We start from the raw sequence: 17,217 nt of genomic DNA, 5'->3' as shown, positions 1-17,217 counted from the left end.
ACTGTAAAATAGGGATAATAATAGTACCTACCTCCTGGGGTTATTGTGAGAATAGTATAAGAAAATATTTGCAAAGTGCTTAGGATTGTACCTGGCATATAGTAGGCCCTAAATAAATATTTGTTTCCTTCCTTCCTTCATCATTTCTTTTTTTTTTAAATCCTTACTTCTGTCTTAGTAACATCTCTGAGACAGAGGGGCAAGGGCTAGGCAAATAGGAGTTAAGTGACTTGCTCAGGGTCACACAGCTAAGAAGTGTCTGAGGCCAGATTTGAACCAAGATTCTCCGGCCTGCAGGTCTCTATCCACTGAGCCAACTAGCTGTCTCTCTCCATCATTTCTTACTGTACTGTAGAATTCCATTATATTCATATAGCACAGTTTATTCAGCTACTCCTCAGTTGGGGACTTCGTGCATTTCATATCCCCTCCTTTCATTTCTGTCTTTTCTAAAATCCCTTTACTTTGGTTTCAGATCCCATGAGTCTCCAAAAGTTACCAGGAGTCACTGCTCCCTCCAAAGTTACCATCTATCTCTCTATTGCCAAATTTAATAGCTTCATCCTTCTTGGTCCTCATCCTTCTCAAACTCTCTGTAGCATTCGACCCAGTTTTCTACCCTCTACTCCTAGATAGCTCTCTCATCTCTGAGTTTTATGGTACTCTGTGTCTAGGTTCTCCCACCAGTTTGACTATTCCTTATCAATCTCCATTGCTGTAGCATCTTCCGTATCATAGCCACTGACTAGGGACATACCAGAAGACTTTGTTTTTGATCCTTTCTTTCTTTCTCTAAACTGTCTCATTTGTTGACCTCATTAGCTCTCATGGGTTCAAATATTGAACATATGCAGGTAACTCTCATATATATATATATATATTTCTAGGCCTGAGTTTCTCTCCCAAATTCCAGTTTTGAATTATGAGCTACTTAATGAGTATTTTGAAACGGTTAAAAATAATTTAAAAAGCTAACATTTATGTGATGTTTACTCTGTGTGGGGCACTTGCTATGTGCTTTATTTATCTTATTTGGTCCTTATAACAGCCATGGAAGGTAGGTGCTGTTACTAACTCCATTTTACAGATGAGGAACCAAAGGCAAATAGACGTTAAGTGATTTGTCCAGGGTTAAATAGTAAGTGTATGAGGCCCGATTTGAACTCAGGTCTTGCTGACTCCAGGCTCACTGTTCTATCCATTGCATCACCTTCCTGCCTAGCTGATAGCAACTGTGGCTTTGTTTTTGATAGAAAGGACTAGACAAGAATTAAGCTAAGATGAGGTAACCATGGTGAGCAGCAGGGGAGTGAATGACAAGGAGGACAGAGGAATATAAGGTGTGAAGAAGTCAAAGGATGTGAGGGAGGAGGGCCTTCATCTTTTCTTCCATTGCTGACTGAGTCTTAATCATTTGGGAATTTAGTGTTCATATCTAGATAGAACTGAATGACCTCCAAAAGTCTGGTGGTAACTATAGCCTTGTTTTTTTGTGGAGGTGACTAGAGAAGAATTAAGATAAAAGGAGGAAACCATGGGGAACAGCAGAAAAGTGAAGGATGAAGAGGAAGGAAGTCAGAGAATTTTTTAAAGAAAAAAAAAGATGAAAGTGGGAATAATTAGTACATGGAAAAAAATCTGAAAAGATGTACATCCTTTTACAATCATGCATTCTCTTTCACCTCCCATCATTGTAAAGAGAAGGAGTCATTTCATATCTTCTCTGTGAGGCTGGCTGTCCTTTGTAATAATGCAACTTTTGTTTCCTAGTGGAATTTCAAATGCCTGGATCCCTCAGGTTCCACTCCTAGATTTCCCACAATGATCCAACCCTCAGCTCATGTGACATGTATAGACCTTCCAAAAAACAGTGAAAAGAGCCTGACGGAAAGCAGCTGGAATGTAGGGTGACAGTTGTGATTAACTTGGAGATCAAAGGTTAGTTTGAACAGCAGAGGATGTACAATGACAAAAGGATGTAATTGGAAAAAAATAATTAGTCACTCCATTGGCTCATGGAAACATTTCCTTCATCCTGCTTTGTACAGACACTGCATTTCTGAAGAAAAATGGAAGCTGCTAACAAAACCATGCCATTGATTCAATTTGTGAGCTCGTTCCCCACTCCCTGTTTGCAAACGTTCATGGGAAATTGAGACAATTCCAAGGATGATTCTGGTGTGGGAGGGAGAAGTCAAGTTTTTGTGTTGCACTAGATTATGGAAATAGTTAGGAACTGTCAATAATAAGAGAGGAGAAAGGGCAGCTGTGAAACTTTAGAGATGGAAACCATTGAGTTTTAGAGTTCATTTGTGAAGCCTGCATGGAGCAGCATCACTCCACCAAAGCTCTTAGCCTGGGAGTGAGTTCATTATCTCTCAAGCTACATTCCTGTACATTCCTAGCCTTTGAAAAAAGTTCAAACCTGGACCCCTCCCTAAAGCCCAGGCTCATGGAACTCTAGAGGAGATAGTCTCCAGCCCTGTTTCTACACCAGCTAAAATGTATAGATCCTTGAATGGATCTAAATTGGAACATCCTTTCTTTTCTTTGTCTATTTGTCCACCTATATGTCTATTCATCTATCTATCTATCTATTCACTCATTCATTCAATTTTCTTGGGTGGAAGGTGGAGAAGAAAAGGACAAGTATTTATTAAGAGAATACTATGAGTCAGGCACTGTGCCAAGCATGTTAGAAATAGTATTCCATTTGATTCTCACAACAACCCTGTGATTTAAATCCCCATTTTTCATTTGGGGAGACTGGGGCTGAAAGCGGTTCAGTGACTTGCCCATTTATCTGAGGATTTATTGAACTCAACTCTTCTGGAGGGAGTCCACAAGTTCTTCCTTTGGAAGAAGGAAGGAGAAACAGGTCTTCGTTGAGAATCCAGTGAACTTGGGCTTGACTTCTGTTATAACTATGATGCCTCCAGACAAAGTCTTCTTCCTTCAAGCTGCTATAGGTTGAGCTGTGAACAGTGTCATACAACAGGAAGAGCACTAGCTCTGGAGCCTGGGACCTGAATTCAAAACCTACCTATGATGCTTACTTCTCACATGACTTTGGATGAATGACTCAGCCTCCTTGGGCTTTAGTTTCCCTATCAGTAAGAAGAGGGAGTTGGAAGCAATGGATTCTAAGGTCCCTTCCAATTTAGACCTATGATTTAATAGTCATCAGAAGAGGCAACAGCTGCTATTCCTGAAGGAAAAGGTCATTGATGGACTTCCTATATCTTAGTTTAAGAGTAAGATAAAGTTATTTTCCACAAAAAGCCGTGAGAACTCTTTTTTCCTAGGAAGATATGGCTTAGTTGATAAATCCTAGGGAGTTGTCTGAGGTTAAGAGATTTGCCCAAGGACAGACAAGTATCAAGCATCAGTCAGAATTTAAATTAAGGAAAAAAAATTAAGGCATTCCTAACTAAAGCCCAAAACTTCACTCACTATTCCATGCTACCTCCATATTTTAGTATTTTCTCCTTGGCCTAGGAGCTCTTGATATTGGCTATAACATTCCTGGGAGGTGTCATTTGGGTATTTAATGTTAGAAGTGATATGTGGATTCTTTCAATCTCTATTTTACCCTCTTGTTCAAGAATATAAGAGCAGTTTTCTTGGATAATTTCCTGTAGTATGATGTCTAGGCTTTATTTTTGGTGATGATTTTTAAGTAATTGAATAATTCTAAACTGTTTCTCCTGGATCTATTTTCCAGGTCAGTTGTTTTTTTTTCCAATGAGGTATTTCATATTTTCTTCTATTTTTTCATTCTTTTGATTTTGTTTTATTGTTTCTTGATGTCCCATGAAGTCATTAGCTTCTAATTGCCCAATTATAATTTTTAAAGACTGAATTCCTTCCATAACATTTTGATCCTCCTTTTCCAATTTGTTCATTCTTCTTTTTCAAGTCATTGTTTTCATCCTTTAACTTTTTTGCCTCATTTTCCAGTTGGTCAAATCTGGCTTTTAAGACAATTTTTTCTTGTTTTAATTCATGTGCCTCTGTTTCTAGATGATCCACTTTACTTTTTAAATTGTTGTTTTCCTTTTCCCATTTTTCTTCAACCTGTCTAATTTGATTTTTCAATTCCTTTTTAACCTCTTCCAGTGCCTGAGTCCAATTCCCTGGATTTTTTGAGGTTTTTCTCCAAGTTCCTTGGATCTCACCATCCTCTATAGCTTCTATTCTTTGGTCTTTATTACCTTTCAATTGTTACCTCCTTCTTCCCCCCCCTCCCCTTTTCCCTTTTCCCTCCTTTCCCCCCCCCTTTTTCACTCATTTTCCCTTCCCCTGGAGATTGTAAACTCAACCCTCTGTTGGTTTACTGGAATAAGGTGTTTGAACTGCTCTGCACTGGAGGGAATCTTCAGTCTTCTCTCTCCTCTGCTGGTATACTGAATTATATACCTGTTGAACTGACCCACTGAGCTAAAGTGCCCTGAGGCCAAATTTTCACTGTATCCAGCTGCTGTGGAGGCTGAGGGTACCCAATCAGATTGTTTCCCCACCCTCAACCCCAAGTTCCTCTCTGCCAACCACTGTCAGAACCTTGGACCTCTAGTGGTAGATCTGAGGTACACCATCATGGTTGTAGCCCCTACCTAGGAATCTCATAGTCAGCCCATATCTAATCACAGGTCTCAGTGCAGTAGGTGAGGAGAGAGGTGTTCTGGCATCCCAGTCTTATTTCCAGTCCAGTAGGCTGTGGAAATCAACTCTCTCTCTGCCTAACTTTCAAGTTGTGATTAGCAGGAGAGTCCTATAGCTTCATATTGTTGTTGGGTTTGGATTTCTGACTTTTTTGAAACCCTTTTTAAAGCTTAGTATGGAAAGATAGTCAGAGGGGTTTGGGATTTTGCTGCTCCTAAGTTGCCATCTTGACTACCATCCTACCTCCATATTGTTACAAGATGTGATTAAAATAGCTCATTATGACTCTACCAGAAACTAGTGAACAAAGTTATAAATGGACTTTCTTGTGTGTGTGTGTGTGTAACTCATTTTATTTTAATAACTAATTTCCACATGAGTTTTCTGAAATTATATAATCCAAATTGTCCCTCCTTTCTTCCCTATCCCCCCTTGGAGCTGGCAAGCAATTCAATCTGGGTTATACATGTATTATCATGAAAAACATGTTTCTGTATTATTCATTTTTGTAAGTGAATAATCTTATAAAACCAAAGCCCTAAAACATATACCCAAGGGGTAGCTGAATAGCTCAGTGGATTGAGAGTCAGGCCTAGAGACAGGAGGTCCTAGGTTCAAATCTGGCCTCAGGCACTTCCCAGCTGTGTGACCCTGGGCAAGTCACTTGACCCCCATTGCCCACCCTTACCACTCTTCCACCAAGGAGCCAATACACAGAAGTTAAAGGTAAAAATAAATAAATAAAAATAAAAAATAAAACATATGCCCAAATAAACAAGTGATAAATCATATGCTTCCATCTGCATTCTTACTCTAACAGTTATTTCTCTGGAGGTGGATACCATTCTTTTTCAAAAGTCCCTCAGAATTGTTCTGGATCATTGTTTTGCTGTTAGTAGCAAAGTCTATCACATTTGGTTGTCCCACAACATTGCTGTTACTGTGTACAGTGTTTTTTTGTTTCTGCTTATTTCCCTCTGCATCGGTTCATGTAAGTCTTTCCTACTTTTTCTGAACACATCCTGTTCATCATTCCTTATAGTATATACATACATATATATACACACATACATATATATATATACACATATTTATATATACATATACATATCTATATCAGTGATGGGCAAACTTTTTAAAGAGGGGGCCAAAGGAAAGGAAATGCTCATCTGTCAGTCTGTTTCTAAGGCAACTCTTTTGAAGTTTCATTGTATTGCATCTTACTCATTGTATTCATCAGAATAGGAATAATGTCACGGCCAGATAGAACATTTCAGGGGGCTGCATCTAGCCCACAGGCCATAGTTTGCCCATCGCTGATCTATATCATCAGCATCATGGACCAAAATTTGTTCTACCATTAAAGAGACTAGCTATAAATACTTTTGTACAAATATGAACTTTCTTTTTTAAGCTAGATGTTATTTTATTGATTGTAGGAAACTCTCAGAGAGGAAATTCCCAATCTTCTTAGCAATTTATGGCCCTAGAGTTGCCAGGGATACTGTGTGGGTCAATGAATTGCACAGGATCAAACAGGCAGTATGTGTTAGAATTGGTACTGGAACTTCGTCCTTACTGACTCTCTTCTCTTCTATGACAATATGTCTCCTATTCTTTACAACAAAGCAGTCCTATGAATCTTTAACCTTTGCTGGTTGTGTCTCTGTGACAATGAAACATTAGTTGAAAAAGTGAAACTGGTTATTTGGAGTCTAACTGATTATTTGAGTGACATAGATCAAGTAAACTCAATTGAATTTAGCCTTATGTACACTTAACTACAATCCAATTCAAAGGTGGAAATATGATGTAATAGAAAAAGCACTATGGTTAGGGTTAGAAAGATCTGGGCTCTGGTTTTAGCTTTGCCACTAATTAGCTTGGTGATCTTAATCAAGTCACTTTGAATCTTTAGGGTAAAATGAGAGGGTTGGCTTAAATGATCTTTTAATCTTTATTTTCCTCATTTGTAAAATATGAATAATATTATGTGTGTCATGTGCCTCGTTGTCCTTTTAGGAAAGGGCTTTGTAAGCTTTATATCACAATAAAATCTGGGTTAGTAGGAAGAGGAGTAGGAGTCATGGAAGGTATTATGAAGGACCATGGGATATAGCATGATGGGACCAGAGATGCCATCATGCCCAACTTCTTCCTTTTATGAATAATAAAACAGAGACTTTGAAGAAGAATTGACTTTTCTGTAGTGATACAGGTATTGGGCATTAGAGGTGGGATTTGAGCGCATTCAACTATAAATCAAGAACCATTTATTAAGTGTCAACTAGGTGGTAGGCACAATATTGGGGGATAAAAAAGGCAAAAGGCAATCCCTACTAGCAAGTAGCTCATGGTCTAGTGTGGGAATTAACATGTAAACAGCTACATACAAACAAGATGTAGACAGGATAAATCAAAGATAATTAATAGAGGGAAGGCACTAGAATTAAGAAGGCCCAAGAAAAGCTTCTTGTAGAAAGTGGTTTTTTTTCCCCAGAGACTTAAAGGAAGCCAAGAAGAAATATTGAAGAGGGAGAGAATACCAGGCTTAGGGAAAAGCCAATGAAAAGGAAGAGTGAGGAAATGTTCCTTTTGTGTGAGGCACTTCAAGGAGGCCAGTGTTACTAGATCAGAGAGTATCTGGGGAAGAATAAGGTTTAAAATAACTTGGAATGGGAGGAAGGGACTAGGTTATAAAGGACTTTGAACCCCAAATAGGAGAGCTTATATTTGATCATGAGGGTGATAGGGAGCCACTGGAGTTTATTGAATAGGGTGATGTGCCAAATATGTATTTTAGTAAGATCAATTTAACATGGCCTGGAGTGGGAGTGGGGAAAGGGAAGGGAATAATATAGCACCCACTATGTGCTAGGCACTATGCTAAGAGCCCTTGGGAAACCAATCAACTATTACAGTAGTCCAGGTGTGAGGTGAGGAAGACCTGCACCAGAGTGATGGCTTTGTGAGTAGAGAGGAGTTCTCTAAAAGAGATGTGACAAAGGTAAAATTGCTAAGAATGATGAATGGGGAAGAATGGGGAGGTTAGAGAGAGAAAGAATAAGTTGAGAATGACAATTAGGTTGTGAGCCTCGGTGATAGGGAGGATACTGGTACCCTGAACCATAGGGAAAGTGCAGTGCTAGAGAGCCAAGCTTGGAGTCAGGAGGACCTGGGTTCAAATCTGACTTGAGATTCTTCCTAGCTATATGACCCTGGGCAAGTCACTTAACCTGGATTGCTTAGCTCTTGTTGCTCTTCTATCTTAGAATTGACAGGACAGAAGATTTTTTTAAAGTATCAATCAGCTCTGCTAGAAAATTTTCCTTATGTAGCACATAGAGGCATTCTGCAAGTCACTGAAAGGATCCTCATGGACAAGGATATCCTAAGTTCAAGATGTTTCACTCAAAACCTAGATCATGATCCTCAACATTGTGTTTATTAGTATTGAGCAGCCAGAGAACATAATTGGTTCAAAGCAAAGGGATTCAGTGAAATAGTATAGTAAGAAAGGTGTCAGTAGAACATTTTCTCTCTAGATCTGGAGCATACTCTAACACCCAAAGCAATAATGGAAAGAGTGGATATGTGGGGAGAACATGTGCAGAGATGCTCACTAGTAATGACTATGTTTGATCAGGGCATATGTGTAGATGCCGCGGAGCTGTTGATGTCCTCAGCTAGTGGTATTGCCTTACTTTGCTTTTGCTCTCCCCTGGGCATGTAGTCCTTATTGGCTCTGGCCAGAGCCAAGCACAGACTCGCTTGGTATATGGTAGCAGAATTTCTCCTTGTTTCCATCTTTTGGATTCAACTGTCATCCTTGGCTGAAATTCTATCTCTTCCTCATGAGAAGAGTAGGTTCTGCCAGACTCTTTTCATGAAAAGTCTTGAGGTTTTCCATAGCTGTTTTTGAAATGTAGCAACCTTTGCACCTTTTCATGGGACCAGCAAAAATTCTCCCTAGAGGGAAACAACAAACAATCTTTTGGGTTCCTCCCCTCCTTAGTATCAGTCCTCTTTTGTCCCTTGCAGAGTCCTGAATGGAACTTCTTTCATCCAGAGAAAGTTTCTTAGCCTGGAGACCAAGCTCTTTCTAACAAAGCAGAGACATACTTATCTAATCTTACTAATTCTCTCAGTCTTAATCTTTTCTTTAAATAGTAATTTTCTAGTCATTGGGCATAGGAGGTTCTAATAGAGTCATATAGGTGCATAGCCTTAGCTATCTAGTGGGAATTGAATCGTATTTACATTTTGGTTACCAATAGGCTTAGTGTGTAGGCTAGAGGGCTATATAATGTGATCAAGAAATGGAGCACTCAAGAAAATTTGGTACTTGTGGAAATGGAATGTTTAACAACTAGCAAATTATGGACTCACCCCTTTTTCTGCTTTCTAAATGTTTCATACTGTAGTATAGCTATAGTCTAGGGCAGTGATGGGCAAACTACAGCCCACAGGCCAGATGTGGCCCCCTGAAATGTTCTATCAGGCTGAGTGACATTATTCTTAATCTGATGAATACAATGAGTAGGATTCAATCCAATGAAACTTCAAAAGAGTTGCCTTAGAAACAGACTGGCAGATGAGCATTTCCTTTCCTTTGGCCCCCTCTTTAAAAAGTTTGACCATCACTGGTCTAGGGGACTGTGAGCTGGGCAAGGCTGACCTTCAGAAAGATACTGTCTTTAAGCTCCACTGGATGGCTAGATCACATGCAATCCATGATGCAAGCTAACTACCATTCTGATTTTTAAAGTCAATACTGACAAATGTACTGCCAATAGTGCCACCAATAGTGACCCATGTAATCCTCCACTTTGGCAAAAAAAAAATGTATACTGTGTGAGGAGGGTGTATAGAGACTAATTTCTGATCTCTAACATTATAAGAAAGAATGAGTAAAAAACGGGAGAGTTTGAATCCTCAATACCTATGAGTACAAAGAAAAAACTAAAACATGATCCTCAAAGATATTGGTTATAAATCCTGAGTCTTTCACATCCCCAGAAGGAGGGATAGCTTTAGTCCCAGCTCCATCCATAGTTCAAGGTCTAGTTTTGGGTCCAGATCTGGGTTCCAAGCCTTACTCTGCCCTAGCTATAGTTTATAGGACTTTCTCCAGATCCTGATTTGACTTCAGGTCTAGAATCAGATTTCTTAACCTTATTTGGCATGCCACCTTGGAGCTCTCCAGGGTACTTGTCCCCATCACTTGAGTTTCATCTTTCATTTTTAATTTCCTTGGCTGAACACCTACCTCTAAACCTTGGCTTGTACCCCAATCATTCCTGGCCTTAGGACCTAATGTATAGGTTCTTCATTTTACTAATGTAGCTAAGGCGAGCCTGTGTCTTTCATGAATTTCAGGAATGAGGCAGTGCCAAATTTAAGTTTCTCAGGCATGAATGCTGGATGGCACCATGCCCTTCACCTTATGCTTTGGCATCCTTGGCCCAGAGCACCTTATTCATAGCATGGATTGCCCACATATGAGACATGTCTTGTCCATTTACAGGCTAGGAAGACTTAAATTAGGCAGAAGATGGAAGGAAAACCACTATAGCGTATGGACATTCTAACCCAAGAAAACTGAGTTTTGATTCCATGATTTATTAGGATATATTTCCCATAATAATTCTTAATACAAAAGTGTACTTCGTTGTGTGGTTATCTTAAAAACTGTCCAATTTTTGAATCTCCTTTCCACCAAGGAGAGAACCTCACTCTCCAGATTGTGTACAGAGAGGGTCCCAGAGAATAATTGGGTCACGGTTATTATTGGAAGACGGCTCTTATTTACTTACTAAAAGTAATCAGCAATATCTTATTTACGATAGGATCATAACTTTTGGGCTAGAAGTTCAGCACTTGCATTTTATGGATGAGCAAGTTGAGTACTAATGAAATTAAGCGACTTGTCTAAGGTCAAACAGGTCCTTTTTACCAAGTTCTCTGACCCCTGTCCTAATGCTCTTTCTAATGTGCCATTTTGCCTTTAGTTATCAAGCTTTTTTGGTATATTTACTTTCCATCCACACTTAATGATTAAATTGCCACCACCATCATTCCAATCATCATCTTGAGTCTTTATAAGAAAACAGTAATATCAGGTGACATTTATGTAGCATTTATCTATTTTCTTATTTGATTATCACAGTCATTCAGATATTTTCCCCACTTGAGAGATAGGGAAACTGAGGTACAGAGTTAGTGACTTGCCCAAGATTACAAAGCTAGTAGAGCTAAAATCCAGGTCTTTAGTTTTGAAGTCTAGTACCCATTCTTCTATACAAATATTTTCTTTTAGGCAACAAATAGGATCTGATCTCATAGTCTATGAATAATGCAAAGAAGGAAGACTTTAGATACCTTTCAGTCACTACATCTATCTTTGGGGACAAGATGAAAAAATGTTTAATGAGATTTGCATTTCCCCAAGGGAAAACCCATTTGAAAACCAGATGAAAATGAATTGGCTCAAATTTCCAAAATGCCTTGATTGAGCAAAAGGATGATAAAACATCAGCACAAAAATATAATGAAATTAAACATGAAATCAGATAAAGGCTAGACTCCACAGAAAATTCAGGTCAATTCTCACAGAGACAATGTGATAGTTTTTGTGGTTCAGTTGTTTCAGTCATTTCTGATTCTTCTTGTTCTCCCTTGGGATTTTCTTAGCAAAGATTCTAGAACAGCTCACCATTTCCTTCTCCAGATAATTTTAGAGATGAGGAAACTAAGGCAAATAGGGTTAAGTGACTTGCCCGGGGTCCCACAGCTGGTAAGCATCTGAGGCCAGATTTGAACTCAGGAAGATGAGTCTTCCTTACTTCAGGCTATTTTGCCATCTAGCTGCCTATGTGGTAGAGCAGGAACAGCAATAAATTTAGAATCAGAAAATCTGGATTCAAATTCTAGGTCTACCACTTTCTAGCTATACAGCCATAAAGAAGTAATTTTATCTCTCCAGACCTCAGTTTATTCATCTGTAAAAAATGATACTTTCAATACTAGTGCAGAGCACTACATAGTTTAAATAAGAAACCATCTCTGCCATCAAGGACCTTATGATCTCTTAGGGGAGATGTGACATCAACTGACAAGTATAATACATATTATTTTATGATCAGTGTATTACAAAGTAACAAAGTTAAATGCTATATGAGTTCTGAGAGGGAAGATAATAGGCATGTGTATTCCTTTCAAGTTTGCAAAGTATTTCCCCTAAAATCCTCCCACCCTCATCCATTTTATGGATGAGGAACTTTAGTATTATTGAAGCTAAGTGACATTCTTAGTCATACTAGAAGGTGCCAGAGATTGTATTTGAATTCTGATCTTTTCACCTCCAAGTGTAACACTATTTTGCCATGCAAACAAACAAACAAACAAACAAACTTCTGGGAGAAAGAAAGACTTTAGTTGGGCTTTAAAGGATGGATGAGATTTGTACCAGCAAAGGGAAAGGAAGAGAATTTTAAAAATGAATAGCTTTTGGAGTCAAAGCGTGGAGCCCAGAAAGCATCACACCACTTTGGGGTTGTGATGGGAGTGGGGCAGAGAGTGGTCCAACTTCACTGTGGAGCACAAAGTGGAGCACAGAGTGGGGTAGGGGAGTAGTATAATGGAAAAGTAAGTTGGTGCCAGGTAATGAAATACCTTGAATGTCAGAGTTGTTTGAATTTTACTTATGAAGCCATTAGGAGCCCACTGATGATTTTTAAACAGAAGTGTTACATGGGCAGCTTTATGCAAAGAAGAAAGATTATTCTCCCAGCTGGATAAAGGATCCATGAAAGGAGGAAAGAGAAATTGGAGGCTAAACGATCTGTTAGAAGGTACCTTTGTATATAAGCTATTGCCCCATTTCAGGAAGGTATTCCTTCCTTACTTTAAAGAGTTTCTTTTGTTGTTTATTCCTTTCAATCATGTCTATCTCTTTGTGATCCTATTTGGGTTTTGTTTTATTTTTGGCAAAAATACTGGAGTGATTTGCCATTTCTCTTTCCAATTTATTTTACAGATAAGGAAACAGAGGCAAATAAGCTTAAATGACTTGCCCAGGACTCCATATCTAGTAAGTGTCTGAGGCCATGTTTGAACTCAGGAAGATGAATCTTCCTGACTTCAGGTCTCCCACTTTAGCCACTGTACCACTTACCTGCCTCTGAAGAATCTCTGGTTCCCTTCAAAGCACAGCTCAGATGCAGTCTCTTCCACAAGACCTTTCTTTGTCACTCTTCCAGTTGATGGTGCTTTGTCCCTCATGACATGACTTTAGATTCATCTACTTATGTACATGTAGTATCCCCCCTCTTGAGTAGAATTTAAGAAGAACTTTCCCTTCCTGTCTTCTGGAGAGAGTTTAATTCTGGTTGAAGGTCAACAAATCCTGGCTGAGCACCAGAACAATATTTAGTTAGATAAGTTAATGTCTTCTCTACCCTTTCATATTTCTGTGCTTTCACTCTTTCCACTTCTTTTGTAAATAAAAGCTATTAAAGTCATTTCGACTTTGAGCAATAATACTTTGAATCGGCAGCCACCATTATTATTTATAATTTTCATATATTTAACCAAACCATTAATTTTAATCCCTACACTTTTATATACTTCAACATATAACCCTATACCTAAAGGTACATATGTATAGATGATTATATCAATGGGTTGGGAAATGTAGGATATTGTTAAGTAGAATCTGCCTGGAGAGTTTTCTGGCTATTAACATGATGCCAGGGGAACAAGTTATTGGAGCTGGCCAGCTGTTTCATTAGAAAAGACCTCTGAAGCTCCCTTTATTCCCAGTAACTCCTAATCCCCTTCTTTTAATTGCTCATCTTTCAATGTGTAAGAAAGCCATAGGAGGGAGTTTGTACAGGTATTTATTTTAGAGAGTGCAAATGGCTGTAGGCTTTTTCAAAGCCATTCATCACTCATGGGAAACTTTGTAGGCATTAAGATGGTTCTAAGGTTTAAGACTTGTTTAAAGGTTTTTGGTTAATCGATCATTTGAAGGATGCTTTAAACACAGGTGGAATAACAGGGGATTTTTTAAAAGGCGTTTTCTTAATGGACTAATCCATAGCTATCCATTATATATTGCTTCTTCCTTCCAAAAATCTGTTAGCCCCAGCCAGGATATTGAGAAGCTGTGAACATCTGGTGTGTGCTTATGGGATGTATGTTTTAGAAAAAAAAACAGGTACAAAGGTGGGAAAATTTAGAGAAAATGGCACGTTCTCCTCTCAGCTAGTGAATAATAAAGGCATTCTTTTGATAAGATACAGAGAAACAGGAAAGGACATGCATATGTAATAATGTGAGGGTCCTCACAGCTTCACATCATTTGAGAAACTTAACTCTAAAGGGGGCCAAAGTGATTGGATGTGTGTAATCCATTTGCAAACACCTTTGATGCATAGTTTTCTACATAACTCTGATTAGTTTAATGGCTTCTGAGGAAGCACAGCCTTCCCCACCACATGGATGGTAGACTAGGCCGAACTGGCGTGCTCTGGTTGCCATAGGTCTGATGGGGATGGGAAGCCTCAAGGTTCTGTTTTGAATCCAAAGCTTTGAACTCTTCTGAGCTGATGGCATGCTTCTCCTTACTTCTCGAGGACAATCAGAACATATTATAGTGACCAAAAGCAGCTGGTGCAAGAGCAGCTGGGAGCAGAATCTATGAGTTTGCTGATTAGTTCCCAGGAAAGCACTTTCAGTTTGTAGTTTATTACTAAGAAGGTTATGTGCTCATGTTGATCAAGTCTAGAACTTGCAGAGTATCCGCAAACACTTAGGAGAATGAGAATATGAAAAACAATTGGGTACAATAGGTTATGAATTAGTGCATAGCCATTGAGTTGCTTCTCTCAGAGTAGGTGAAAATTGGGAAAGAAACTGATGAATACTTCATGTAGAAGGAAGAATTCAAAAATCAAGGTCCCTTGGATCCCATAATCTGCTTTCCATCCTCTGTGGCCTCATGTGCCTTCTCCAGTCCCACCATCTCCCTACCAGGTGCCTTCCACCTCTCACCTGCCAGAACCATCTATAGCAAAAGCAAGGTAGCACTGCCTCCGCAGCAGGATCTTACATCTCTCCTGCTCCTGTCTGCTGTGAAGTGGGGTCTCCTGAGGTCACTCAGTGATGCCACTACCTGCCACAAAATTGAATTTTTAGAGAAGTCCTCTTGCTAACCACTGATACTCTTCCAGGACTCATTCCTCAATGGCTAGCTTGCATACTCCTATCTCTTTATGTACTCCCCCTCCTAGATTCTGAACCCACTGTTGCCAGTGTTCAAACTTTATTTTCCATAGCCATCTACCAGTTCTTAGTCCCATCTATTCCATCAGTCCTAAACCACTTCTCTGCCCTGACCAGTTTCCCTCTCTAGATCTGTCTGTTCCTTCCACGATGCCTTCTGGAATGCCTACTATGCAATGAACAAACTGCCCTTTCCTCTGTCTCACTCCTTCCAGCTTCTGGTATTCACTGAGACCTGGCTCCCTCTGCATACCTCCCCAGTACCAATGCTTGGCTTTTATTGCCATCTTTTTTTTAGTACTAGCTATATTTTCTTTCATACGTCCCAGATATGAAAATTGAATTCAAGAAGACAAACATGGGAAGGGCAGCTAGATTAGATTAGAACTATAGAGAGAAGTGGTTCATGTTATAGGTAACAAAGTTTCAACGGAATTGAGGGACTGATTCTCAAGGTTTTTAGATAGAGGAGGACATATTAAATGTATAAAAAATTAGACATTATTACTAAAAATATGACAGAGAATATTAATTGCTACCAATCCATGTCAAAATTTTCACTTCTACAAAGTCTTTATGATAATAATTTGTACATGCATCTAAGGCAGCCTTAGTGAAGGTATTAGAAGGGGATAGGCAGGCATTTGAAAATGATATCCTACAGTAGATTATATCTTTAGAGTCAATCATGGTCCTTCTCTCCAATTCAACCATACCTATCCTTTACCTTTTATTCCCTAACAGACTCTCCTTTCTCCTCTCTGTAAACTCCCACCTTCCTCCCTTCTTCCCTAGACACTGGCCCTTCAGGGCTGCTTTAACCTAACCACTAACAGGACAAATAGAAGCTATGTATATACGACTGAGAAATTCTTTGTATCCACTCCCAGAATACCCAGTATTTGGGTCCCAGATGATCTTGTGACTGTGGTAGGCACCCCTTTGGAGGATAAGATACCAACTTCAAGGCAGTGACCAATAAGTAAAAGTTTCCCCTCATCCCCAATCTACCTTTGTTTTGGACTAGATAGTGGATTTCATGATAGCACATTGATATAATTTATAAATGTATGAAGTAAAATTTAAAAAATTTGCTAATAGGATTTCATGATTAAAGAAGTGTAGAGACTATTTGATACACTATTTGATAGATAAAGAGAAGGTGTCTATGTCCTTGTCACTGAGAAATAACAAATCAACTAATGGTCATGTGATGTTTTCTGGCCAAATGACCAAACAAAAGAAGAGCAAAAATAACTTTTCCATCTATAAAACAGACTTGTTCAATCTTTTAAAAAAGCATTTAAGGCATTTAAAAAAATACTGAATCTCTTATCTTTTTATCTCTCCCAAGCTGGAAGTGTAGGGATCACTCATGGACCCAATTCCATGACTGATTGGAATGGGAATTTTGACCTGCTCCATTTCCTACCTGGGCCAGTTCACATCTCCTTAGAAACCCTGGTGACTTCCTGTTCCTGGTACCAAACTTAGTGTGGATACCCAACCAACTTAGCCTGCTTTAGCTTAGAGCTTCCAAGCTTAGAGATCCATCAGCCTCCTAGATAACTTGGAATACAAAAAAAGCATTTTAATAACTCCTTAGCTTTATAGGTAACGGTTCATTTTCCTCACCATAATAACAGGGAGTAGAGTGAATATATCTGCCCCCTTTTAAAGATGAGAAAACTGAGGTCCAGAGAACTTAAATGCCTTGCCTATAGTTAAACAGCTCTTCAGTGGCAATGCCACAACTGGAATCCAGGTCTTCTGATTCTATTGTGATCTTTCCCCTTCATGGTCCTCCCTTAATGTTTCTAATAATTCTTTTTTTCTCCAAATTTTGCCAAGTGTTTGTCTTGGACAACAGAGTTCTTTTGTTCAAATTTTATTAAATTAAAAAACCCAGACTTTTTTTGAGAGGTGGAGAGAGACAGAGACAGAGATAGAGACAGAAAGAGACAGAGATGGAGAGAGAAAAAAACAGAGACAGAGAGAGAAAGTGAGACAGAAAGGCAGAAACAGAGAGATACAGAGACAGTGAGAGACAGAGAGACAGACAGAGATGGAGAGAGAGAGAGAGAGAGAGAGAGAGAGAGAGAGAGAGAGAGAGAGAGAAATAGACAGAGAGACAGAGAAATAGACAGAGAGACAGAGAAAGGGAGACAACATGTATGCTATATAGGATAAAGAGTTCTGGATTTGGACCTAGGAAAAACTAGGTTTGATACCAACTTTCTTAGTTGCTATTCATGCAAATGTGGCTAA

The sequence above is a fragment of the Gracilinanus agilis genome, chromosome 1, assembly GCF_016433145.1.
Source record: "Gracilinanus agilis isolate LMUSP501 chromosome 1, AgileGrace, whole genome shotgun sequence".
Classification (NCBI taxonomy): domain Eukaryota; kingdom Metazoa; phylum Chordata; class Mammalia; order Didelphimorphia; family Didelphidae; genus Gracilinanus; species Gracilinanus agilis.
Note: the sequence above shows the minus strand (reverse complement) of the source record.